At 44.3% G+C, this 27,335-nt stretch overlaps 1 long non-coding RNA gene across 1 annotated transcript; it reads left to right on the top strand.

Moving 5' to 3' along the window:
- The first annotated feature begins 4,361 nt into the window (after window positions 1-4,361).
- LOC129082354 (uncharacterized) lies at window positions 4,362-27,335 on the top strand. The gene is made up of 3 exons (XR_008530398.1): window positions 4,362-4,445; window positions 18,932-19,072; window positions 26,823-27,335. It is a non-coding gene; the product is annotated as an uncharacterized LOC129082354 (long non-coding RNA).

Genomic DNA, 27,335 nt, shown 5'->3' with positions numbered 1-27,335 from the left:
GGAGGTCTATCTAGACTCTTCTTTGGAGTTTGTGAGGCAGGAAGCCTTTGTTCCTTTGGCTTCTTTATTTGGGTCTATATTAGCAGCTGAGGACTTTACCTCCAGGATGGTGCACCCCATGACCAGCAAGTTGGTGCTAGTTGAGTGGGCACTCAGCCATGGTCATGGCCCAGGAACCCCCTCCCCCCATTGTCTGTGCCCTGGGCTTCCTCACAGCAGGGTGGCTGGGTTCTCAGAGCAATCATGTGACAGTGATCCATGAGAGGCCTCAGGAGTTCTGTGAATCCGTCTCTGCTGAACTCTTGCTGAGGCAGGCCTGGAGGTGTGCCTAGGTTGCGGGGGATAGACATGCACTCCTCCTGGATGGGTGGGTGGTGAGATCACAGTAAGAAGAACTTCTGGGAGGGGACACTGTAGAGGCTCTCGGTGAAAATGACTCTTCCCCACTGGCCAGTCAGATGGTTTAATACAGCCCAGAGAGTGAGCCGTTAATTCATTCTTTTAAATCCTCCCAGAGAACACATACAACCTAAGAGGCGGGCTGCAGATCTGGACTCACGATGACCTCCACGGCAGGACACCTCCCTAGGGAAGTGTCATGAACATGCTTTATGGGAGATATGAGTCTTTTCACATAGAAAAGTCAGAAGGACTTGTTCACCATCTGGCAAGACTTGCCCCACTTTGCTGCAGGTGACTGGCTCTCTCCCAAGACTTACCTTCAGCCAAGGTGATGAGGCAGTGACTGATGAGAAGAGAGGTGCCTCAGGGGGCATGGGGACCTGTGCTACCACTGGGAAATCTTGACCTTCTGCATCCTCTCCCAAACCCAGAGGTAACAAGGCTGCATGTCTGCTGAAGGGGTGGCCCTGAGCCTGCCTCTAAGGTCACACCCCTGGAGCACTGGGCAGAACGTCCTTTTAGGTGTGTCTGGAACATGGTTCTGTAAGGCCTCTTGGTGTTTTCCTGTGTACAGGGTGGTGGCCGTGCTACAAGCCTGCAGGTTCTAACAGGCAGAAACCTATGCCACATGATTCCCAGAAAAGCCCCTTACTGGCCTATGAGAAGCCATGATGGCATTGTGACCCCAGAGCTGTCTGGCAGAGACAAGGCCTGAGCTAGAGTGCCAGACCAGAGGCGGCTTCTACCCTTCATTTCCTGTCTGTAAATTAGGGGCTGTATCTCACTATCTGGCTCTCCCCAAAGTCTCATGGGCATTGTGTCCCATTCAATAGCTCTGTCCATGTTTTCAATGTCTTCCAGCTGACTTGCCTCCTGCCCTCCCCTCTGGCTTTAAGTTCCAGCCTCCTCCAGCTCCACTGTTGCTTGCCCCTGGTGTTCCCCTTGGCAATAATTCTCTCAACAAAAACAGCTAAGCCTTCAATTGGATTAAGAGACTACTTTCTGGTTGTATCCTTTTCCCTAATTAGCTAAGTGGACTTAAAGAATCCTCAGAATCTCCCTGTGCTCTTTTTGTAAAATAGTAGTACTATTAACCACCCTCTCTAGCTCCAGAGTTGCATGATCAATAATCAATATCCACTAATGGATAAGCTTTATGTTCGCTTCACCGTTATGAGCTGTGCAATCCTCACAACGGGGCTACTAAGGCACAGAGAGACTGACCCACAGTGGGCACTGAGGAATTGTACAATTGTGCAAGAGTTTTAAAACCTGTCTGCAAATCTTGGGACACTCTTGACATCTAGAGTAGGAGTATAATGTTTCTCCTCATACATACATATGGTCTGGCTTTAGTGATGGCAAGGACACTGTGTGTCTTTGAGGATGGGCTAGAAAAGGTGACACTCCTCGCTGACTCCCTCAGGGCTCTTGTTTTTGGATCTCAGGCATCTCTTGGGAGAAACCTACTGCCCCAGGAGAAGTCTCGGTGGCAGAGGTCCCAGTGGACACGCAGTATCACTGCCCGTGCTGGCCTCTGGGTCAACCCAAGCTGTCCCTACTGAGCCCTCCCTAAGATGCAGATTTGTGAGCAAAGTCAATGTGGTTGTGTTTGCCAGACATGACATTTTGAGGGGGTTTATTACCCAAATGGGTGACCAGAACACCAGGTCTACTTGTCTCCAGGGTCCCTGCCAAGAAGGAGAATAAAATAAGTGGGGGAGGGTACTGACATGTCCCTCTTCTTCTAGGTCTGCTGCCCAGTTTTCATGTTGCCCACTCTTGTGAAACCAGAGCCCCAACAGTCATCAGTGATAAGGGTCACCCTGCTGCTGATGCTGTCATTTCCTGTTTGTTATGCAGCCAGTATGACTCTGGTCCCTGGTAGCCTGGGCCAGCTGCTGGAGATATTTGGCTCAGTGGGACTCACCTCTTTGGAGGAAGGCGGTGACTAAGGACCTCTTGCGACACCTTGGGGCCACTAGAGTGGATGCCTGGATTTGGATGATAGTGTTGTCTCCCCTGCCTTTGGCAGCACCCATCAGAAACCTTGACCTTTTTATAAGTACTTCACCTTCACATTCACATGAAAGATAGGGCACAGACGGACCTTAGCAATGTGCTGTTCCAGCTCTGCCCTTTGACAGTGCAGTTGCAGAGACCTGGGTTGTTTGCTGAAGCCCCACAGCCTGTCAGGGCACAGCCGGCTCCTTGACCCTCACCAGTGCGTTGGGACAACCACTACCACCTGGAGGTTCAGGGACAGACACTTAAACACAGCAGCTGAGAGCATTTTGGGGGTGTTGCATTCCACACCATACCTGCATTTACCAAGGATTCTTGGAGCAAGCAGTGTATGTATGTATATATGTATGTATGTATGTATGTATTTTATTTATTGATTTTAGAGAGGGGGAAAGGGAAGGGGGAGAGAGAGAGAGAAGAGAGAGAAACATCGGTTTGTTCCATCTACTTACGCATTCATTGGTTGACTCTTGTATGTGCCCTGACCAAGGATCAAATCAGAAACCTTGACATATTGGGGATGATACCCCAATGAACTGAGCTACCCAGCCAGGGCTGGAGCAAGCATTTTTATTTCTGAGACCTGGGGATTCTGGGCACTGTTGAAGGCAAACATATGCAGTAAGTTGACAATGCATTTTGAAAATACAAATTTACCACCTTAACCATTTTTTAAAAATTAATTAATTTATTTTTCCAAATACATCTGTCTCCGCCTACCCCCTACCCTTTCCCTTGCCTCCTCCCCCACCTCCCCTCTCCCTCCCTCAATCCTTCCCCTTTGGTTTTGTCCATGAGACCTTGCTATATGTTCCTTGATTTGCCCCTTCCCTTCCTTTTCCCTGCCCACCCCTCCCTCCTTCCTTCTTGTCTCTGTTGGTTTCTTTTTCTTTCAGTGTCACTGGTTTTATTTCCTTACATCTTTGTTTTGTTGGTTAGGTTTCGCTTATAGGTGAGATCATATGGTATTTGTTGCCCCCTGGCTTATTTCGCTTAGCATAATGCTCTCTAGTTCCATCCATGCTGTCGCGAAGTGTAGTAGTTCTTTTTTCCTTTCTGCTGTGTAGTATTCCATTGTGTAAATGTACCATAATTTTTTGATCCAATAATCTATTGACAGTTCAGTAGTGTTAAGTACACTCACATTGTTGTAAAACAGATATCCAGAAACTTTTCATTTTGTAAAACTGGAACTATACCCATTAAACCACGATCCCCATTCTCTGAGTCCCTGAGCCCTGGCACCTATCATCCCACTTTCTGTCTCCATAAATTTGAATATTCTGGTACATCACATAAGTGGAATCATATAGTGTTTGTCTTTTTTTTGTAACTGGCTTATTTCACATAGCACGATGCTCTTAAGTTCCTTCATGATGTAGCATGTATTAGAATTTCTTTCTATTTTAAAAGCTGAATAATATTCCATTGTATGTATAGATCAAAAATTTTTTTCATTCATCTGTTGATGCACTCCGGGTTGCTCCTACCTCTTGGCTATTGTGAGTAGTGCTGTTATGAACATGAGCATGCAAATGCAATGTATTTTTTGTGTATCTTGGGTCAGTGGTGATAGCTCCTTTCCTCCTGGGCACTGTGGACTCCCAGAAATTCATGGGGCCCAGACTGCAGCTTGCCCTGTGTGCTCCCTACAGGACAGGCACATATATGGCCTCCCTGGAAGGGTATGTTGCAGCAGCTTGGGCAGAAACTTACTGCAGCAGCTGTCAGATGTCCTCACATTTAAATGGTCCAGGTGCCACCAGATGCAGCCCATGAATTACTTGTAACTAGTTTCCTGACAGCCATAGTTGTCGTTCCACCTGTTGCAAAAAAAAAAAAAAAAAGTCTCAGGTTTCTTTGGCCAGGTCAGGTCTAAGGGTTTCCAGTGCCAGTTATACAAACGCAGTTGCAGGGCCTGTGGCTCTGGGCCTTTTGCTAGATTGCTGAATCTGCTAGACAGGCCCAGGAAGTTTGAGAAATCCTAATGGAGCAATCCAAGAGAACACTTAATGAAGGTAAGTTTATTGCAGACAGATATGAAGTTGCCAACTTCTAGTCTGGCTGCACAGCTGTGTAAAATTGTTCAGCAATCTAAGCCAACAGATACTAAGCAGAGTGAAAAACTGGCTGTAAAATTTGATAGGCTGTTTTCTGCTTACAAAACAGATGGGGTGAGGTTGGGGGAAGGGGTGGAAACTGGGCCCAAAGGTTATGCTCTGGGTCGCTTTCAAACCTACAGGGCAGCCCGGGTATTAAGACATATGATAGCCACCCAGGAGCTCATTTCAGAGCAAAAGAAAGGACCGATGGCAGGCTGAACTCCATGATAAATGAGAGAGATGAAGGAGAGGTCATAAATTGTGGAGTTTAGGAGGTGTCAAGATTAAAAAACCAGTGGGGAAGGGAGAAAAGTCTGATTGCATTTCTCATGAAATATTGGTTAGCTCTTAACTCCATCTCACGTTGTATGTAATTGCAGCAACTCTTGAATACCAGATTTTGGGCAGTGCTCTAGGAAGGATCAGCAGCCCCAAGTAACAGTGAGTAGCACAGAGATGATGACAATGCAGCTAGGACCAGAGGGCTTGGCATGAGGCCAAGAGACAAGCAATAGTTCCATCCAGCCTATGAAAATGTGAAGCTGTGCCAGCAGAGGCAGTGGCCCTGTGCCCAGCTCTCCCCACCTCCCTCTCTTCCTGCATGTTTCTTACTCGGGGTTTCCAGCTTGTTTGCCCGTGGTGGCCCCACAGACACAGATCAGCTGTAGATTGAGGGCTGGGAGACACTGTAAGTACTGCTTGGCTCAGTCTGGTGCAGCTCTAAGCTGGGTGCACTGGATGATGGCCAAGCCCTGGTACCATGCTAATAGCTCTGTGATCATTATTTCCTCCTCTGCGAGTATGGGTTTTGATTTAAACTTATTTCAGCAAGAGTAGAAGCAGTAGAGTTGCTGCAGTCATGGCTTAGTTTTCGCCCAAAAGATTGGCTTTGTACAGGGGAGAAACCTCAAAGCTAAATTCAGGGTATTTTGAAGTGAACAGGAGGGCAGAACCATATAGCAGAGCAACTTCCTGGAGCCAGAATGACACTGGGAGAGAAATTTAGATCCTACATTTCATGAATCAGAAACATATACAATTGAGAAAATTTGAACCAAATACTAACCCACGAAGCCAGAAAAAGGCTACCAAAGTAAAACTAAAGAAAATGAAGAAAGGATGAAAACAAAGGCAGTAATTTTGGAAACATTATATAAATGAGAGACAAACCCAGGCGATATGACTGATGAAATTGAAGTTCAGGTCTTGGAAAATAACACTTCTCTCTCCTCAGACTACAAAGGCACTCACAAATGTGCAGATTGGATCAAGTCAGAGAGGGGACGCAGCAGAAGGGGTAGGAAGAATTCAATTATAAGACTCTAATATGTACATTTTACTCAAATAAATTTGGATATCCTGATAGAATTTATAATTTCCTCAGAAAATAAAGCCAAACTGCCTCAAGAATCAGAAGAATTTTGAATGTACCAAAAAATTACAGAATAAATGAAAGATGTAACAGTTCCGCCTCCATGAAAGTTAGCATAATAGCTACATGGTTTGAGAGACTCATGTAACTTTAGAGGGACAATCCATCCCCACATGATTTAAGATATTTTCCAGGGATTAAAAAAAAGAGAGACAGCTTTGCATATAATTCTAAAAAGATAGTAGAATTGGATAGAACAGAAAAGTACATAGAATAGACATATAATATTGTATTGAATGATACTGTTTTGGAAGCATTTCCATATTTGTCAGAAAGCAATATTTGAATGACTACAACAAATACAGATATCCAACACTGTTTATGAGATCCCAGCAAAACAAGGAAAAATAGACATGTAAATATTTAAAAGGGAGAGAGAGAGTTTTAATTTTTCTATGTAAAAATTCAAGATAAATTGCACTAATTTGAACCCAGTTTAATTATGTAGCTGGATCCAAGATAAATTTACAAACCATAATTATTTTTCCAAATGCCAGTCACAGGATAATATATATTTTTAGAAAAGGTCTTATTCATATTATCACAATATCATACAATAAACATGCAAAGAAAGATCTGTGATACCTATTGTTATGAACTGAATTGTGCTCCCCCCTCCCCACAATACAGATATTGAAGTCCTAACCCTGGTACCTCAGAATGTGACTGAATTTGGGAGTATAGTTATTGCAGCTGTAATTAGTTAAGATGAGGTCTTGTTGAAGAATGTGCCCTAATCCAACATGGCTGGTAACTTTATAAAAAGGAAATTTGGAGACACATCCACACAGAGGGAGATACCATGTGAACATGAAGGCAGAGATCAGGGTGATGCTTCTCCAGTCCAAGGAACTCCAAACATTGCCAGCAAACCACCAGAAGCTAGGGGACAGAGTCTCTCTCAGCCTCTGAAGGGACCAACACCGTTGACACCCTGATTTTGGACTTCTGGTTTCTGGAACTGTGAGACAATAGCTGCTGTTGTTTCAGCCACCTTGCCTGTGGGCCTTTGTTATGGTGGCCTTAGCTGACTAATATACCCATATTCAGAGTACTAAAAGCTTTGACTGAAAGATCTAAAAGAAATCTTGAACAAAGAGAGAAATATGTTATATTCTTGGGTGGAAGAAATTGCCTGCAAAAAGGTACCTTGTAGTGTTGGAGTTCCTCTCAGAGGAAGGCTGTGGTTTCTAGGAAAATGGCAGGAGGGTGCCAAATTCTCCTGCAACCCTGCAGTGTTTGGGGAAACAGGACATGCTGGCCCCCACAATTCCTGGACCAAGGCAAAGCTTGTGGCTCCTCACCTCCCTGGGCCCCCATTCACTCCCACCAAAACTTCTCCCTGCGAAGGCGGGGTTGGGGGGGGTGCTTGTGGGGGTTGGCCTCTTCCATCAGGCAGGGAGGTATCAACCAATTCCTAGGAGGGAAGAACTGAGTCCATCCTTCTAAGACATTGGTGTGATGAACAGACCTTTGAGGCATGGGGTGGAGGGAGACTATTATCTTGAGGAGTTTCGTTAAATCACCAGCATTTTCAGTCTCTCCCTTGCTATGGGGTACTTGTCTAGTCAGAAGGGGTCATTCAGGGCTGGCGAGGGTGCCCAAAGGCTGTCCTGAGGTCCCATAATGCCTGCAGAGCCTTGGCTTGTGGTCAACCATGGTGAGCTCACCATAGAAGGTTCCTGACCTCATTAGTACCAGGCATTTTCCTGACTTCCTGAATTGCCAAGATTAGCTACATTTTTTTCTTCTAATTAACAACCATGGACATTGCCTGATAATGGGAGGACCTACCCTATTTGAGGCTTACAGTGAAAATTCTCAGATTAGCAACCTCATGGGCTGCTGAAGTCAGTGTGTGCCAGGCCCATATGGGGAACTGTGTGATGTGTTCCTTGTTGTAATTGTCTGAAGCATTTCCCCCCAGTCAGAAGAGTTTAAAGGTTTGAAGCATGGTTCATCTGAAAGCCGCAAGTCTCACACTTCAGGGATGGTTGTTAAAATGCACATTTCCAGGTCCGAACTCCTCACAATTCTAATACACAATATGTGTTGATGTGTGTATGTATATATATTTGTGTGTATGTGTGTGGTGTGGTTTACATGTGTGGTGTGAGTATGTGATGTGTGTTTATATGTGATATGTATGGTATAATGATATATAATGTGTGTGGTGTGCATATGCATGGTATATGTGTATGTGTGGTGTGTGATTTCTGTGTGGCATGTATATGTGATGTGTGTGGTATGTATATCTGGTGTGCATATGATGTATGTTTATGTGTGATGTGTGGTATGTGGGCTGTAGATCTGGTGTGTTCCTGATGTGTATGTTCACATGTGATGTGTGTGCAGTGTATATGATGTATGGTGAATTTATGTATAATGTATATGATGTGCATGGTGTGTTTATGCATATGTGTATATGTGCTGTGTGCATGTTGTATGTTTGTGATGTGTGCATGCATGTGTATGCCATGCGTATGTGTTGTGTTTGGTATGTATATGTGGTCTGTGTGTGGTATCTGTGCAGTGTGTTTATGTGTGTGTATGTGCACTGTCTTTGGTGCATATGCATGTGCATGTATATCATGTGGTGTGTGAAGTATGCACAAAGGCAGGGAGGAGGTGGGAATCTTCATTGGTAACCAGTGATCCTGCTGCAGAGTTTCTGGAAACCATTCTGCCTCCAAACCCTGGATCAGGGCTTAGCTAATATGAATTTTCATTCACAGATCATGTACTAAATATGGTTAAAATATGTGGTGACATAAAACAGTCTAGTCCTTAAAAATAAATAAATGCCACACTGGGCAGGATGCAGAATTTAGTAAACTTGGGCCCATCTTACTTCCTGCAGTCTCGTGAGAAGGCTGAGGCGGCTCAGTCTCAGCTCCGGTCTGTTTATCCAGCATGCAGGGTTTGCAGATTGGTCAAGCGGCAGGAGTCTGCGTTCACACCCGCCCTCTTGGTCAGGGCACTAATGTGTGTCAGCGCGCAGGACACTGTTTACCTGAAGCTGCCTGTCTGTCAGCGCTGGGACATTTGTCTCCTACAGCACCCTGGGGGCTGTTTATGTGCAGCCTTCCCCATTCCTCCCAGAATGCCCCTTCTCACGGTGGTGCCTGGAGCTGCTGCAAGGCCCCTCTCCTCCAATAACTTATAGTCTACATTGGTTCAAAGAATATTCTAGTTAATTTATAAAACAACAGATTAGTGGCTGAATTAGTTTATCTAAGAAAATCCCAATAGCAGTGTGTTAACTACTTCGGTCTTTGAAAATTTATTTAACCTTTATTGTGCAATAAACACATTTGTTACATGTGGGTCCTAGGTCAAGACATTCATATCAGAGATTGTCTTTTGATATGGCACATAGAGACCTTCTCTCTCTCTCTCTCTCTCTCTCTCTCTCTCTCTCTCTCTCTCTCTCTGTCATCTCCATCTATCTCTATATCATATACACTGTGTTACCGAATGGAATATCAATGGAATAAGCTATTCTCTCTTTCTCTCTGCTCTTGCTCTCTTTTCTTCTCTCTCTTATCTTATCTCTTTATCTCCATTTCTATCTTTCTCTGTGTCATATAGGCTGTGTTACCCAATGGGATATCAGTGGAATAAGCTATTCTCCTTCCACCCGCTCACTCAGATCCTTTTCCCATGACAATATTGTCTTCACATCACATGTGAAGTGGTTCTCAGTTGTCTCTCCAGCCATGTGATGAGGATTCACTGTCTCAAGCTCCTATTGTGTCAATCTGTGATTGTATGACTGGCATCTTTCTTGCCTTTTTGTACCCACTCAGCCTTTTTCTCCACATACACTCAGTCCACTGTGGGTCCCTGAGACAGATGCCCCTCCAGTAGCTGCCCAGCCCTGTCTTCTGCAAGTTTGCTTCTCACTCTCCATGCTCACCTGCCATGGGTGGATTTCTGGCACTCGGTACCCCTATGGCCATGTTTCCCTTCTCATGCTGACTTTCTGGGCTGTGCGAGGATCTTTTTCTTCAGAATGAGATCATAAGTCTTTAATGAAAGTAATGTAGGTCTTCCTTTGCCACCTTCAGCCCCTAGGTCTCCCTGGAGGGTGATTGCAGGCCATTCCCTATGGCAGGCTGTGGCTGAAGCCTGCTTACTATTGTAGGCTTTACTGTTGCTGCAACCATCCTGGAGATAGGGAGAGAGCCATGCACTCTTTTGAGTGCTTGAAGGGCCCCCTTGACCTTTCAGTCCTGTGGCTTTTGAATGAACTCCTGTGTCTCAGAAGAAGCAGCTCTTTAACCTCCCAATGTGCATAACAGAGGACAGCAGAGCCTGCACAGCTGTGGGGTGGGCTCTGTAAATCCTCACTCCATGAACCCCTCAAGGCAGGCTTGAGAAACCTGAGATCTCAGGGACAACAGAGCTTGGAGTCAGGGACTTTATCACCAATATTTATACAAAGGGTTCCAAAATTGTTTCCTTGTAAGGCTTAAGGAAGCAACATTTGGATATGTTTTTAGTTGGAAAGGAAAGGATCTTTTAGTTAAAATGTCTCTTGTACTTGCCCTTTTTTCTTCTTTGTGTTTTCAGGAAAAGTTAAAAAGGAAGAAATGAGTCTGCTGTTTTGATGAGCATTTTTTTTTTTTTTTTTTTGCTATGCAGGTAGAGGAAGGATATAGCCCAGGATATAGCCCAGGAGACAGGGAAGTGTGTAAATAAAGCTCCTTGGTCTATACACTCCTCTCTTCTCACAGAACTTTCCCACAATTCATAGACTTGCAAATCCCATTTTGGTCATGGAAACATTGCAAAAGCAGCTTGCGATTCTTTCTTCTCCATTCCTAGTTGGCCTTTAGAGATAGAGCAGGCAGTGCTTCCTTGGACATAGATCCTAACCCACATTGTTGCTGAAAGGAACACCACTGTGTCTGGCTGTTCTTGGAAAATGAATGTGGAAAGAATGAAGTTTTGTCTCCCATCGGCAAGTCTGGGTGGCTCCAAGATCATGCATGAGCAGTGACTTACAGGCTCCAAAATTTAAAAAATAAGGCATGGGTGCTCTGCTCTAGGGTCTACACAGTTTGGGGTGGGTTTGTCAGCTGATGTGCTGACAAAGACAGATTAATGAACCCCCTTTTATAAACAGCGATTATTGAGGAGAAAGTATGTTACGTGGCCATTATGTGTACCTCTCTAGAAAGTTCAGGTTGAAAGCAGAATATAAGAAAATCCTCCTCCATCCCCAATCCAATCATGGAAATTTGTTTTCCTGATAATCTGCTATCCTCAGGGCTTTTGGAACACAGAGAGTGATTCAGTGCCTTCCAGAGATTTCTCTCCTTCCTTGGTGCTTGGCCTCATTGTGTCTACATTTACTTTCCTGGTTCCACACAAAAAGAATGGGGTGCTGGGAGGGGATCCACAGAGCAACCCAGGACCTTAATTGTCATGACCACCAGAGACAGACTTGGGAAGGGACAAGGATCTTTGTTTTGTGGACTCAGTTGTGGTAGGAGCTTTGTGAATTTTTATTCTGATGGTGCTGCGATTGATGGTTGGGTCCATTAAAAAGACTTATCACACAGTCCGGCAGAGAAAGTTTGCATTGAGACTTCCTAATCCTGGTTAGGGAACTCGTATTAACATTTGGGGGTGTTTGTGCGTGGATGAGGAAACACTATCTGCACTTCAGCATTTTTGGCAGCTGTGTTCACAGTACTGCTGGTGCCCATGGGCAGGGTCATGGCTAAGTTCCACGGTTAACATTCACTGACACCACTACCTCAATGTGGTAATTACCAGACAACCACTAACTTGTCATTTAAATAAAAACTTTTTTGTAGCTCTAGTTCACTCTGGTTTCCTCTGTAATCTTATGCATTTATTGATTTGAAAACATTGTTCAGTGAAGGTGTCCACAGGCCTCACCAGACTGCCCCAAGAATCCGTACAAGCAAGTTGTTCCAATGCCCGTGGCAGATATGTGCCAATGTACAGGGCGGGGTGGGGCTCGGGAGAGCAAAGCTTCTGGTGCTTTTCAAACCAGTGTTTCGAGGTGGGGTGAAAGCCTGCTCTGTTATTAGTAAAAATTTTATTCCTTTGTGTACAGAGTAAAGACATGATGTACACAGAATTTCAACTTCAATGAAATCACCTTTTAGAGCAGTTTTCTTATCACTTAACACTGAAAAGTTGAGTTTCTTATACACAGGACGGATAGAGGTAGTGTAGATGGGTAGAAAGACAAACTAGAACAAAATATGCTCCAAAAATTCTTTTTTTTTGGCCTGGCTTGTGGGATCAGTGAAACACGTAATAATTGTTTAGATGGCCACTTTTGGAGCAGTCACTAATGTTCAATTGATAACATTGCCAGAGAACTCCAATGTTCATTTCACATGTATAAGTGCACCTGCAGAAAGTGCCGTGCTTCACAGTAGAGTTCCCCAAGAGCAGCTCCCTAGGGAAGTCCACAGGGGAGTACTTACCCTGTGGTTACTGCTGACCAGCTGACACGGGTAGCCTGGCTGCCAGCCAGAGCCTGGGACTCGGCTCCCTGGCAAGCCCTGTTTTTGCAACAGCTGCAACTTCAGTTTTCATGAAAAATAACATCTCTTAATGTTGCTTTTAGTGTTATTCTTAGGCATAGATGATTATATTGTACTTTAAACATTTTATAATTAGAATACAAAGTCCCAGAAATCCCCAAAGCTTTCACATAAACAGCAAGAGTGAAAGCAGTTCCACCTGCTAGTTAATTCCATCTGCAGAGAAGCTGTTTTGAAAAGAAATTGACGGCTTCACCTTCTGTAAGTTTCCTATCCCAGCTTTAATTCCTTTTGGCAATTTTCTGAGCCAGACCCCTTCGGAGGATGGACATCAAATGGGGGAGGATTCTGTGGCCTGTGTTGGCCTGACAAATCACAAGCGAGCCTGGGACCTGCACGCTTCATCCTCTCCACTGGGGCTGGGACAGTGCATGCGCTCAGAGTCCTTTCTTACCTTAGCTTTCAGAGACGGTGCTGTCTTTGTGGCCAGCTCAGACACTTTCGGCCAGTAATAGAGCCCACACCCCCAGATTCATGTCGAGTCTCAGTGAGGTGGGAAATTGAAAATGCAAGGTCTTCCAGTGCCTGTGCTCAGTAAGAAAGCAACAAAACACCAACTCTTACTTGGTTTTGTGGATATTCTGCCTTATGTTGTGCATCTTACCGGTTTGCTGTTGATGACTCTGATAAAAGGACAGAAAGACCCCCTGGATCAGTCAGTTCCTTACACACCCAGCACGATGAGGGCAGGAGAGGGGTTGAGGTCTGCCCCCAGGGCTCTGGCCACCCTCCCACCTAGAGGAGGAGAAAGGATGGAGTAGCAATATCCAGACAGGCTTGGGGATGCAGGAACTTCCATGCTGGTTCTCTGCTTCTTAGCTCACAGGTCTGCAGGCCTGGGGATCACTCAGAGGAGCCTGGATGCAACAGGGGCCACCTCAGAGGTGACTGTGGGGCAGTGAAATGCGGGTGGCTAGCCCAGAGTAGGCTGGGCAGGCTGGTCTCAGGGCATCTCCAGAGGCCCTGCACATTCAGGAGAGAGCATTGGTCTCTGCTGGGATCACAGCCTTTTCATGTTGCCTGGACAGAAGGGCCCAGGTGTGGTGCTTGCGCTGCACCAACCTCTCCAGGCAGGCACTGTACCTCCCAGAATGCCCCCATAAATTAGTTTTCCATTCCCGCATAAAAAATGTCTCACACACCAGTACCCATTTATTAGGTCACAGCTTCTGAGGGTCAGGAGTCCACAAAAGGCTCATCTGGGTCCTGTGTTTGGGGTCCCAAGGTGTCAGCTGGGCTGTATTCACATCGAGTCTGGACTAGAGAGAGATCACTTCTGAGATCATTCATGTTGGTTGCAGAGTTTACCTCCTGTGGCCTTAAGACTGAAGTTCCTGTGTTCTTGGGGATGCCAGGCCCTTGCCCCAAGGTTACTTCCCAGCCCCTCCCATGGCAGGGCAGCTCCCTTTTCAGAGCTGGCAATGTGGAGAGGGCCTCCGACTCCAGATAGGGCCTTGTCTCTCTTTTAAGGGCTTTCATTGGGTTGAGTCAGGCCCTCCAGAACCACCTCTTTTTGATTACCCTAACTTTTTGACTTGAGACCTTAATAACACCTGACTGCTTTCTTCATTTTTGCCTTCTCTTACTGGTTAAAGGCAGGTTTCAGGCCCTGCTGCCCTCAAGGGAAGGGGCCCATGGGCATGAATCCTGGAGGCAGGAGGTTATGGAGGGTTTTCTGACCTGTCTGCACATGCTCCCTGGGAGGTGCCAGGTTGGAGTTTTCCTCAAGAGAAATTTGTGCAAGATTTGGGAGGCAGCAGTGAAGTTGGGGCCACTCAGCCTCTCTGGCCAGCATGGGATGCCAGGGGTTGCATGCCGTGTGCTGTCTGAGCAGACTCCAGGTCTCCTGTGCTCGGGTTGGAGGAGGTGAGGAGGACATGGGTTCCCCCTCATGGCAGCTGGTTGGCCTACACCAGAGGAAGTGTTCGTCCTTTCATCAGCCTGCCTTGGGGAAGCTGATCCTTCTGTGTCTTGTTTTCTTATTCCCCGCACTCTTGTTGGGTCCGCCTCTGATGAAATCATGACTGTGCCCAGGGTCACTGAGCATGGCTAGGTCCCGGGTGACCCAGCCAAGTGCTGTGTCCTCATTAGGCCACTGTGCTGTGGAGATCCTTGCTTGTCATAGGAGCTGGTTCTTGGTTTCACTGTTTGCAGCAAGGGGCCACCCATGAGACTGCACCTCACCTATGGAGAAGCTTGACCATAGAGAGGTGAGGCTGCTTTGCTAGGGTCAAGCAGGATGATTGGGATTTAAACCCATGAACTGATGTCATAGTCCCTGGTGACCCCAGTGTGTGGGTGTGCAGCACCCTGAAGTGCAAAGGCTCAGACAGTGTACTCCAGGCCTCCATCTTTGTGACCATGGCAGCACAGTTCCCCTGTTGTCACTGTTGGAAGAGGTCTTCCAGGCCCCAGCATGATGCTTTGCTAAGTAGCCTGTGGGTTCCTCTGCAAAGGTTTGTGTCCCTATAGACTTTTGTTCCCTTTCCCCTTGATCCTTGTTGCTTCACATAGATTTTGACAAATGTCATTTGTAACCCTTCAACACTTTATTATGATTACAGATTTGAATGCCTATCTCCTGGCTGGCTAACCAGTGAGCTCTTTGAAGACAGGCAGTCACGTATTTTCTTGTGCGTCTCCACATCACCTAGGTCATTACCTGAGAGTTCTGGGCACCTGGAAAATGCTTGATGAGTGACTAGAGAAGGTGGTGATAAAGAGTTGTGAGTGACGGAGATGGAATGACACTTGAGTCTCACTGTTAACTGGGAGAGTAGACACTTTGTCACTTGTTACTCTTGGTCACCTCTAAACGAAGAGGGAAGCTTTGTCAACACCAAATGATGACAGTGACTACCTCCCTGAATCTCTTCCTAGACCTATGGTTCCTCTCAAGATTCAGTCTAGGTTATTGTTAAAGATATAAGAGATTGTTTGAGCCAAAGGCATAAATTATGGGTTTAGCAGAGGTGAGTCTATATTCTGTTTTTTTCACCAGTTAACCAGATGTGTGGACCACAGTTTTCTCATCTGTGAACATGGAGATGGTGACAATCCTGGAGTTCAGGGTAGCCGTGAGCTTCAGCTCCCAGAGGACTGACAAGGGCTGGCGTTTTTTCACTCACTCAGCAAACACTCACTGCATCCTAATGTACACCTTGCTCCGGAACAGGTCCTTCACTCCAAGGAGGAAGGCCTGTGAGTGCTCAGTTGTGTTGGGGGGGCCAGACACTGAACAGAAGATTGGGTCCTCAGTAACGGTACTGGTGTTCTAGAGTGGCATGGGCCAAGCACCTACATTAGGATGGAAATGATGGGGAGTCAAAGAAGGCTTAAATAAAAAAGCAACAAAAACCTGGGCTGTAAGCTGAGTCTCAAAGATGGGGGCAGGGGCAGGGGCAGGGGCAGGTATTCAATATAAAGGAGGTTCTCTCCACTCATTGTCATTCATTTATAATCAAGTACAGCTAATCCCACACTTATGCAACTGTTCCATTCCAAAAGATCTTTCTCAGTATGAACTTTGCATGAGATGATTGCTTTGGATTTGAAGATACAGAATCCTTTGTACATGCACAGTAATTTATATCTGTTTAATTCCAAAATATATCTTGATGTAGAAGCAATGTGAGTTTGTGTGCAGAGGGGGGAGGTTTGGCCACATTCACACTTTAGTCCACTCATTTTTTCTTCTCATCTGTGAGCAGGTTCTGCCTTTCCCAGCTCCTTCCTCTTGTGTCCAGCATGAGCACAGTGTTTGTGGAGGTCAGAAAAAGAACACCCTGAGAGGGGCAGGCCAACCCCCTGGAGAGTGGACCCCCATAGCCTTGTTTGCTGGCCTATGGGTGGGTCATCCCTGAAGCTGTTTTGTGCTGCTGGTGAATGTGCCTTTGTCCCTGCAGGTCCCCATGCCCCAGAACACAATGGTTATGGACCTGTCAGACTGCTCCCCTACTTTTGCCTTCCTTTGGATTGGCAGGAGAGTGAGGTCAGATACCTGTGGGTGGCTGTAATCCTGGACCTGTGGTCCTCCCTCTTGAGCTTGTTCTGGCTCTAGCCCTCCGGGTCAAGGGGAGGCAATGGACCCCACTTCTTCATTAACTTGCCAGATCCTGGCATGTGCTGTGAGCAAGAACATGTGCACCATCCTCATTATGTAGACAGTTATAGCACCCACAGGATGAGCCCAAGCCCTGGCCCAGTGGGCAAGTCCACTGCTCTCCAGACCTGGCTGGGCCCCATATTTCTCCCTGTTATTGACTGAATGTGTGCCTCCCCTCCCCACTTTACATGGTGAAGCGCCCACTGTCAATGTGATGGTATTTGGAGGTGGGGCCTCTGAGAGGTCACTGCGATTGAATGTGATCACAAGCATGGGGCTCTTGTGCTGGTACTGGTAACATTCTTAGGAGAACAGACCAGAGCTTGCTATGAGCACACAGTGCCATCTGCAAACCTGGAAGAATTTTTACCAGAACCCACCCATGCTGGTGCCCTGATCTTGAACTTCTGGCTTCCAGAGCTGTGAAAAACCAGTCTGCTGTCTAAGTTCCCAGTCTGTGGTGTTTGTTACTGCACCTAAGCTGACTGATACACTGTCCCTTTTCACTCCTGGGCTCACACTTTCTGTTCCCTTTGTCCAGCAAGTCCACACTATACCTTGTTCCTCCTTTGTTCAGCATGCTGCTAAAGACCACTTGTGGCAGCCTCTCAGCCTCTCACCACCTAGAATTCCACAGTGAGAACACCCGAGTATGTATGTGGATGGTGTACTTTGGCCTGGGCTGCATGGCCTCATTGGGGTCCTGCCTCCCACTCATGCATGTCCCCTTCATTATTTTCTAAAATACAAGTCGTATCTCTTCCTGAAGTCTGTCATGTACTCATGGTCCTGTTCCTGGGTGCGTAACTGTGACAGAAGATTCTTTACCACCAGAGACAGTATTTAGTCTGTGGTGGGTGCTCAACAAATACTTTCTGAGTGGTTGGCTGATGTTCTGTTTTGCTCCACAGTCAGCAGGTGGAAGTATAAGTGAGTGTGCATGAGTTCAGTTTCTCTAAATATGATAGTTTCCCCTTTTCTCTGTTGCCTAGTCTTAGTGGCAAGCTCTGAGAAAGGGGGAAAAGTCCATTTCAGTGAATTACTGGAGGGATGTAGAAGGGCCAGGGAGAGAGGGAAAGTCACATGGCTCTAAAGCCTCCTGGCTAGGCCACCAGGTGTTGCAGGCCACTGTGGCCTCACCACTCATAAGACATCCTTCTGTGGGCTTGAGGAAACAGCTGAATGTTTGCATTTGATTCACTTTGTTTTCCTTAATAATCTCTAAGGTGGAGACCACATTCATTCTTTATCGGAGCCATGTGAGGAGTTCATGGTGACTTGTCTGAGTGGAAAGTCAGAGCTGAGAGGAAGGGCTTCCTGCTGACCTGTGCTATGCACTGTTTAGTGACTTGCGTGTGGTAGTCGGTTGTTGTGCAGATTCTGAGTCAGATGTGGCTTTCCTCTTCAATTTAGCAGACAGTTATCATGTGCATTGTAAGTGTTTTTCAAATAACCTGAGAGAGTGCAATGTAGAATCTGGTTATAAAAATTGTTTGGATGGCATTTTCTTAGTTGAAAGCTGGTGGTTAAGTCCTGTGACTCTGGCTTCTGACAATGCAGCATCATTAAAAGCTCCATAGGCCCAGGGAAGGTAACTGGGGTGCTAGCACTCACCTTGAAGGAAGGAGGCCCATGTGAGGGGGTTTCTTGGGCAGTGATGTAGGGCTAGAGAGAGGGGGTCTTCCATAGGGTACTAAACAGACCTGGCCTTTTAGATGTGCCACAAGCTCACTGACACCTAATCCAATTGAGGGTCTTGCTGCTGGAGTGGGGTCCCTGGACCACAGCATCAGTATGGCCTGTCATAAATGCAGAGTCTCTGGCCCCAGCCCAGGTGTCATCTCCAATCATATTGCAAGAGCAGTATGATTTCCACAGTCCTCCCTCCAGTTGTTCTTCCCTGCCCTGAGGGAGGCTGAAGCTGAGAAATGAGCAGGGGGTCACAGCTGCATCACAGAGTCTCCTGTGGTGCTCTTCATCGCTGCACTTGTCCTGCCGTAAGCACTGTTGCTCGCTTCGTTCTTTCTCTCCCATTTGGGTGGTAGACTGGCTTAAAGGTTCTGTCATCACTCCACTCCCAAAGTCATCCATGTTCAAGTTACCCTCTCAGAAACCCTGGAGGCATGGTATATAGCAACATGGTCACTGGTGGCCTAAATTTTTGTTGTAATTTGCTGGCTAAATCTTTTGTAACTTAAAAGTTTATATCTGACAATATTTGCAGAATCTGACACATGCCATTGAAGCTTGTCTCTCCTGTTTCATCTTACAGGAAAGTCTCTGGGAAAACAGCACCTGTTTTCACAATCTGTCAGCAGCCAGGGCTGATGCATCTTTACAGGACTGTTCCTGAGTTTAAAATACACAGGAGGCCATGTGCCCAGCCCCAAGCCTGGCCTACAACAAATTCACAGTATGTGTTTTACATAATTATGAGTGGGTGCTTATTTAAATGATCTTAATATGCCCTCAAATACAAGGATGTACTTTATAATCACCCTGGAGAGCTTCCCCCAACCTGATTGGACCCTGTACCCAGCTCAGTCTCCCAGTCTTTACCACAATGCCGAGGAATCTATATCCTAACAGGACAACTGGTGACTCCTTCAGGGGGACCCATGGTGGGTTTTGCCCCAGTGTGCTCCTGACAAGTTAAGCAGTGTGTTGTGGACTTAATCTGAAAGTGTGGCTGTTAAACACCAGCCAAAACTGACTCACTTACCAAATGAACAAAGCTCTATGGTCTTCCTAGTGTGCGATCTGCTCTCAGAATAAAGTGACAGGCAGAGGAATTTTCAAGATAGAGGAGGAATGAATGGAAGTCACACTGACCTCCTCCCAGGCCAATCTGGAATTACAACTAAATTGTGGAGAAATCCCCTGGAACAAACAACTGAACAATAGTGAGAGAGAAGCCTTATAACCTCTGACAGACAGAAGAATCAGCTTTAGCACAACCTGACTGGTAAGGAGTGCAGTAGAGACTTGAGAAGGCTGGCTGGGCACTCATGGGTGGCAGCAGCAGAGGGGTATTTAAATGGCCAGCTGGATTTCCCTGAGAAGAGTGGAGTATAAACCATAAGTGGGGATCCCCAGTCTACAGCATCAGAGCCCCCAAAATACACAGATAATAGCCAGCTGCAAAAAGTGGCAGGGTTGTTCTCTACCAGAGATGGACAGCTGGAGATGCAAAGAGCCTTTCAAAATGTGAATGCATAAATTTTTATTGAGCGCCACTTACCCTGGGCTCAGGCAAAGGCAGGGGGAGAGTGGGCTAGAGACACCTGAGGAGAGACATAGGAAGGAAACTTTGGGGAGAGATCTGAGGGAATAGCCTGCAGGATCCCAGTGCTGAGTCATCCCTCATATGGCAGCAGCCATCTTGCTCAGACAGGCCACTCCCCTGAGCTTCAGCAGCTTGAGAGGAAACAACAGCCCCACCCCCAGGAGGGACACTGCTCTGGCCCTGTAGTGCCAAAGCCTAATTGCAGAGTGCATGGTGACTAACAATTGAAGGAGAAAGCCACAGGCAGTAGATCCCTGGAAGTGACATCACCACAGGCAGATCCAGAAAGAAAAAAACAGTGGTAAATACTAGAGGCTACCGAGACAAAATCCACTTTGGTCTTCTCCACGACTTGGGCATTTTCTTTACTGCATAGTTTTTTAATGTCCATCTCTGGTCCATCAAGTTTTTGCCTATTACGTCATTAAATTTTATACTAATAGTTTATTTCTCTCCTTTCTTATAATTGTTATTATCTCTTTACAGCCTTATTAATACTGGTTCATTTGCTGCTGATAGGGGGATTGAAGGGGAGAGTCATTTTGGCTGATGTGGGTTTGCTTCTGGGCTTTGTGGTTTTGTTCTAGGAACACCTACACACAAACACACAAGATGTGGTGGGCAGAATGACCCTCAGTCAACCAGCTAGGGGGTAGGTCCCACCAAAGAATGACCAAACAACAATAAAAACCCAATTAATTCCAGAGAACCAACATAAATGGCATAAAAGGCATACAAGAGCAGCAAGTTCAGGAGATCAAGGAGACTGCACCACTGAATCTCACAGGTCTCCTAACATAGAAGTTCATATCCCAAAGTCAGGAAGTCAAGATAGATCATTTTAAGAAGCAGAAGCAAAAAAGAAGAGTTTCACAAATAATGGGAAGACAAAGAAACAACCCCCTATTGAAAGGAAAAGAGGAATTCCCAGAAGGAGAACTAAATGAAATAGAGGCAAGTAAACTATTAGATATTGATTTCAAAACAATTGTTCTAAGGAAGCTCAATGAGCTCATGAAAAAGGGCATAGAAACTATCAACAAGAGGCAAGAGGAAATGAAAAACACAATTTCTGAATTGAAGAACAAAGTGGAAGGAATCAAAAACAGTGTAGATGAAGCAGAGGAATGAATCAGTGAACTGGAGGACAAGGTAGAAAAAAACTTTCAGAAAGAGCAAGAAAATGAAAAAAGACTAAAAAAGAATGAAGAGGTGTTTAGAGAAATGTAGGACAACCTGAAATGTAATAATATCTGTATAATAAGGATACCAGAAGGAGAAGAGGAGGAGCAAAAGATAGAGAACCTGTTTGAAAAAGTAATGATGGAAAATTTCCCTATTTGGAGGAGAGAAAAAGACACACAAATCCAATAAGCACAGAGGGTCCCATTTAAGAGGAACTCAATGAGGCCCACTCCAAGACACATCATCATTAAAATGGCAAATATCAAAGACAAAGAGAGAATACTAAAGGCAGCAAGGGAGAAAGAGATAGTAACATACAAGGGAACCCCAATAAGTCTAACAACTGACTTCTCAACAGAAACACTACAAGTCAGAAGGGAATGGCAAGAAATATTCCCAGTCATGAAAAGCAAAGGTCTGCAACCAAGGCTGCTCTACCCAGCAAGGCTCTCAATTAAAATGGAAGGCAAAATAAGGAATTTCCCAGACAAAAGAAGGCTAAAAATATACACCTCCACCAAACCAGCATTGCAAGATATGCTAAAGGGACTGCTTTAAGAAGATGAAGAAAAAGAATGAGAGAGGAACACAGGTACAAAGGGAAAAAAATGAATAAGTACCTGTCAATAATAACTTTAAATGTAAATGTATTAAATTCTCGAATTGAAGAACATAGGGTAGCTGAATGGATTAAAAAACATGACCCACACATATGCTGCCTGCAAGAGACCCACCTCAGAAAAAAAAACCCTACACAGACTGAAAGTAAAGGGATGGAAAAAAATATTCAAAGCAAATGGACAGGGATAAAAAGCAGGGGTAGCAATATTTATATCAGACAAAAATAGATTTCAAAACAAAGGCCATAAAAAAAGAGACCCAGAAAGACACTTCATAATACTCAAAGGAAGAATCCATCAAGAAGACATAAACATTGTAAACCTATATGCACCCAACATAAGAGCACCCAAATATATAAGGAAAATCTTGGAGGACTTCAAGAAGGATATAGACAGCAACACACTGATAGTAGGGGATTTTAACACCCCACTGTCAACAATGGATAGATCTTCCAAACAAAACATCAATCAGGATACTGTGGAACTGAAGAACGCATTAGATCAAGTGGAATTAACTGACATATATAGAATCTTTCATCCCAAAGAAGCAAAATACGCATTCTTTTCAAATGCACATGGAATGTTTTCAAATATAGACCACATGGTAGGACACAAAACAAGACTCAACAAAATGAAGATAATTGAAATCTTAACAAGCATTTTCTTGGACCACAAGGGCTTGAAAATAGGAACCAACATCAAGGGAAAAACTCAAAAGAATTGAAACTCATGGAGACTGAATAGCATGCTCTTAAACAATAAATGGGTCAATCATGAGATAAAAAAAGAAATCAAAAAGTTTCTGGAAACAAATGAAAATGAACGCAAAGCAGTCCAAAACCTATGGGACACAGCGAAGGCAGTCCTGAGAGGAAAGTTCATAGCAATACAGTCCTACCTCAGAAAGACAGAAACATTTCAAATAAATGACCTAACTCTACAACTTCAAGAAATGGAGAAACAACAACAAGCAAAGCCCAGAGCCAATACAAGGAAGGAAATCATCAAGATCAGAGCAGAATTGAATGACATAGAGACTAAAAGAATAATAGAAAGGATTAACAAATCCAGGAGCTGGTTCTTTGAAAAGATAAACAAAATCAACAAGCCTTTAAGCAGACTTTTCTGCTTAAAAAAAAGTAAAGTAAAAAAGTAAAAAAAGTAAAAAAGTAAAGCTAAAGTAAAAAAGTGGGAGGACCCAAATAAATAATATCAGGAGTGAAAGAGGAGACATTACAACTGATACCATAGATACAAAGGATTGTAAGAAATTACTATGAAAAATTATATGCCAAGAAATTTAAAAACCTCGATGAAATGGACAAATTTCTAGAAAAATATAACCTCCCAACATTGAATGAAGAAGCAGAAAGCCTGAACAGACCGATAACAGCTGGTGAAATTGAAGCAGTAATAAAAAAACTCCCTGCACAAAAAAGCCTTAGACTGGAGTGTTTCACAGGAGAATTTTACAAAACATTCAAGGAAGAGCTAATCCCTGTCCTCTCAGACTTTTCCAAAAAATCCAAGAAGAGGGAAGACTCCCAAACTCTTTTTATGAGACCAGAGTCATCCTAATCCCAAAACCAGATAAAGATACAAAAAGAAAGAAAACAACAAGCCAATTTCGCTGACGAACACAGATGCTAAATTCCTCAACAATATATTGGCAAACCACATCCAGCAATACATAAAAAAGATCATCCAGCATGATAAAGTGGGATTCATCCCAGGGATGTAAGGAAGGTTCAATATTCACAAATCAATAAACATGATAAATCACGTAAACAAAAGGAAAGACCAAAATTTCATAATCACATCAACAGATGTGGAAAAAGCATTTGATAAGGTACAGCATTCATTTATGACAAAAACACTCAGCAAAGTGGTAATAAAGGGGGCATACTTCAACATAATACAGGCCATATATGAAAAACCTACAGCCAACATCATACTCAATGGGCAAAAACTAAAAGCTTTCCAACTGAGATCAGCAACAAGATAAGGTTGTCTGCTTTTACCACTTCTATTCATCGTAGTATAGGAAGACTTAGCCATAGTGAACAGAGAAGACAAAAAAAATAAAAGTCATCCAAATTGGAAAGGAGGAAGTAAAACTGTCATTGTTTACAGATGACATGATAGTGTACATAGAAAACCCCATAGACCCCATCAAAATGCTACTCAACCTAATAAGTGAATTTGGCCAAACAGTGAGATACAAAGTCAATATTCTGAAATTGAAGGCACTTTTGTACACCAGCAATGAAGTATCAGAATTGGAAATTAGGGGAAAAAATCTCATTTGCTATAGCAAAAGGAAAAATAAAGTGCCTAAATAAACTTAACCAAGGAGGTAAAAAACCTGTACTCAGAAAACTATAAAACGCTGAAGAAAGAAATTGAGGAAGACACAAATAAATGGAAGCATATACTGTGTTCATGGATTGGAAGAATTAACATCATCAAAATGTCCATACTACCCAAAACAATTTATAGATTCAACTCAATCCCTATTAAAATGATGTATTTCACAGATATAGAGCAAACATTTCAAAAATTTATATGGAACCATAAATAACCCCAAATAGCCAAGAAATTTTGAGAAAGAAGAGCAAAGTAGGAGGGATCACAATACCTGACATGAAACTATATTACAAGGCAGCTGCAATCAGAACAGTCTGGTACTGGCATAAAAACAGACACAAAAATCAATAGAAAAGAACAGAGAACCCAGAAATAAACCTGTGTCTCTATGATCAATTAATATTCCACAATGGAGGCAGGGGTATAAAATGGAATAAAAATAGTCTCTTTAACAAATGGTGTTGGGAGAGCTGGGCAGCTACATGCAAAAAATTGAAATTTGACCACCAACTTACACTACAAACAAAAATAAACTCGAGGTGGATAGAAGACTTAAATATAAACTGTGACACCATAAAAGTCCTAAAGGAGAACATAGGCTGGAGACTCTCAGATATCCCACATAGAAATATTTTCATAAATATGTCCCCTAGAGCAAGGGACATAAAGGAAAGAATAAACAAATGGGGCTTCATGAAAATAAGAAGCTTCTGAATGGCTAAAGAAAACATCAACAAAATGAAAAGGGAACGAACCATATGGGAAAATAGATTTTCAAATGATACCTCGGATAGGCATTTGTTCTCCAAAATTTATAAAGAACTCACACGTCTCCACTCTAGGAAGACAAACAATCCAATTAAAAAATGGACAAAGGACATAAACAGACGTTTCTCCAAGGAGGACATACACAGGGCCCAGAGACATATGAAAGGATGCTCAGCATCACTAGCCATCAGAGAAAAGCAAATTAAAACCACAATGAGATCCCACTTCACACTGGTCAGAATGGCCATCATAAACAAATCAACAAACAGCAAGTGCTGGTGAGGTTGTGGAGAAAAGGGAACCCCAGTCCACTGTTGGTGGGAATCCAATTTGGTGCAGCCACTGTAGAAAACAGTTTGGAATGTCCACAAAAAGCTCAAAATGGAACTGCCTTTTGACCCAAAGACTCCACTACTGGGACTATACCCTAAAAATCCCAAAACACCAATTCAAAAGCACCTCTGCACCTCCATGTTCATAGCAGCACAATTTACAGTAGCCAAGTGCTGGAAGCAACCTAAGTGCCCATCTGTAAATGAGTGGATAAAAAAATTGGTACATTTACACAATGCAATACTATGCAGCAGAACGGAAGAGCAAGCTATTACCCTTTATGATAGAATGGATGGAAATGGAGAACATTATGCTAAGTGAAATAAGCCAAGTGATGAAACACAAATACCACATTATCTCACCTGTAGGTGGAAGCTAATCAACAAAACAAACAAGCAAGAAAAATATAACCAGAAACATTGAAAGAAAAAACTACCAACAGTAATGAGAGAGAAGGAGGGAGCTGGGTAATGAGGAAAAGAAGGAGAAAAGTCAAATCAAGGGACATGTATAAAGGACCCATGGACTAAGCCAAAGTGGGAAAGGATTCAGGGGAAAGTGGTTGCAAGAGACAAATGTATTATAACAATAAAAAAATATAAAAAAAGAAAAAGAAAAAAGTGAGAGGCATTTCAGGAAAGGGCAGCAGCAAGCTTTCTTCAGGCAGGGAAAGCCTTTCTCAGCTTCCCAAATATCAGAGAGGCATAGCACTGGGAATAACCCGAAGGGTAGGCTGAGCCCCAGGGCAGAGTCTCCCTATCTCTGTCTTTCCCCTTAGCATCATGGGCCATGGGGCAAATACATTGTTGCTGGATATTGTAGACAAAATCATAAAACTGGACTTCAGAGGATCACTGGTGTCTAGGATCATTCCCACATCACTACAAAGGTAGTCACTGGACTTCACGGTCTAAGGTCTTGTTCTTCTTGCCTCCAAGGACTACAGCCAAGAAGGAGACTCTAAGTGAACAGAACAAGGGCCCTCTGATGATGTTTTAATCCATGGCATGGATTAGGAATGTGCAGTTCAGTCTGGTCTGCAGTCATGAGTGTGACCCAGGCACCCAACCAGGACTCTGAAGTCCCTGAGTCTCACATTTTGGACTTTTGAAAATTCTGTGTTGGCAGAGGGCTTTAGGGCACCCAGCTTCCCACAGGTCAGCACTGTCTCTAAATAGAGCTGTGCCACTGGACCTGGGTCATTTTTTGAAGTAAAAAAAAAAAAAAAAAAAAAAAAAGATGGCTCAGTGGTGGCTACTAGGGGAAAATCAGGCTTCACACTGCTTTTGGCCAGGGTCATTGAAGAAATGGGGCTGCATGAGGTTGGCCTAAACATATTAATTTAGTTGAGACTTTTGTGTTCCAACTCCTGATTTTGGTGCAACATCCCTCCTCATTTCTGAATAAAAATAAATTTTAGGTTTAACTTCATTTAAAAAATGTCTAGGCTGTTTGGGACTGAGACACTAGTGTGTTGGAGTTCAGAGTAGCAATATTTGCAAGAGCCCAAGGGTGGAGACAACCCACATGTCCACAGACAAATGAATGGACAAACAAAAGTAGTCTATACATATGTGTGTACTAACCATAATTTTTATTTTCAGGGTCCTGTTGCTTTGCCCTTGGACCTTTGCTGACCCTGGAGAAACTGACCCTTTCAGGATAGCCAATTTCTAGAGACTATAAATGACTTCCTTGTGAGCCCAGCTTTCCAATGCAGACCAACCAATCCAAAGCCCACACCCGACCCATCTCCTCTATTAGCTTTCACATTCAGGTCTTGGTCTCCCTTCCCTTGTCACCCCTGGGCCAGGTACCGGACAATTATGGACACCCCCCACTCAACCCCAGAGTGCACTGAAATTATTCCAAGTGGCCAATCCTGAACCTGCTCATCCTGCTTCACTTGGGGCTTCTCAGAGAAACCACCAAAAGTTCTTGCCAGCACTCTCCTTGCTTTCTGCCTCCTGCCTGCCCCTGCTCATCCCCTGTGCAGCCTTTCATGGTGTGCACTGCCTCGTGTTTCTAGGGGGTCTGTGAGGGTAAGAACAGTCATTTCCATCCCTATGTGTTTACTACATCTGATTAAAACAAATTCCAGATATGTTTTAAAACAA

The sequence above is a fragment of the Pteronotus mesoamericanus genome, unplaced genomic scaffold (genome assembly GCF_021234165.1).
Source record: "Pteronotus mesoamericanus isolate MK-2021 breed Mesoamerican mustached bat unplaced genomic scaffold, CSHL_Meso_final scaffold_125, whole genome shotgun sequence".
Classification (NCBI taxonomy): domain Eukaryota; kingdom Metazoa; phylum Chordata; class Mammalia; order Chiroptera; family Mormoopidae; genus Pteronotus; species Pteronotus mesoamericanus.
This window is presented reverse-complemented; position numbering and strand designations above follow the sequence as displayed.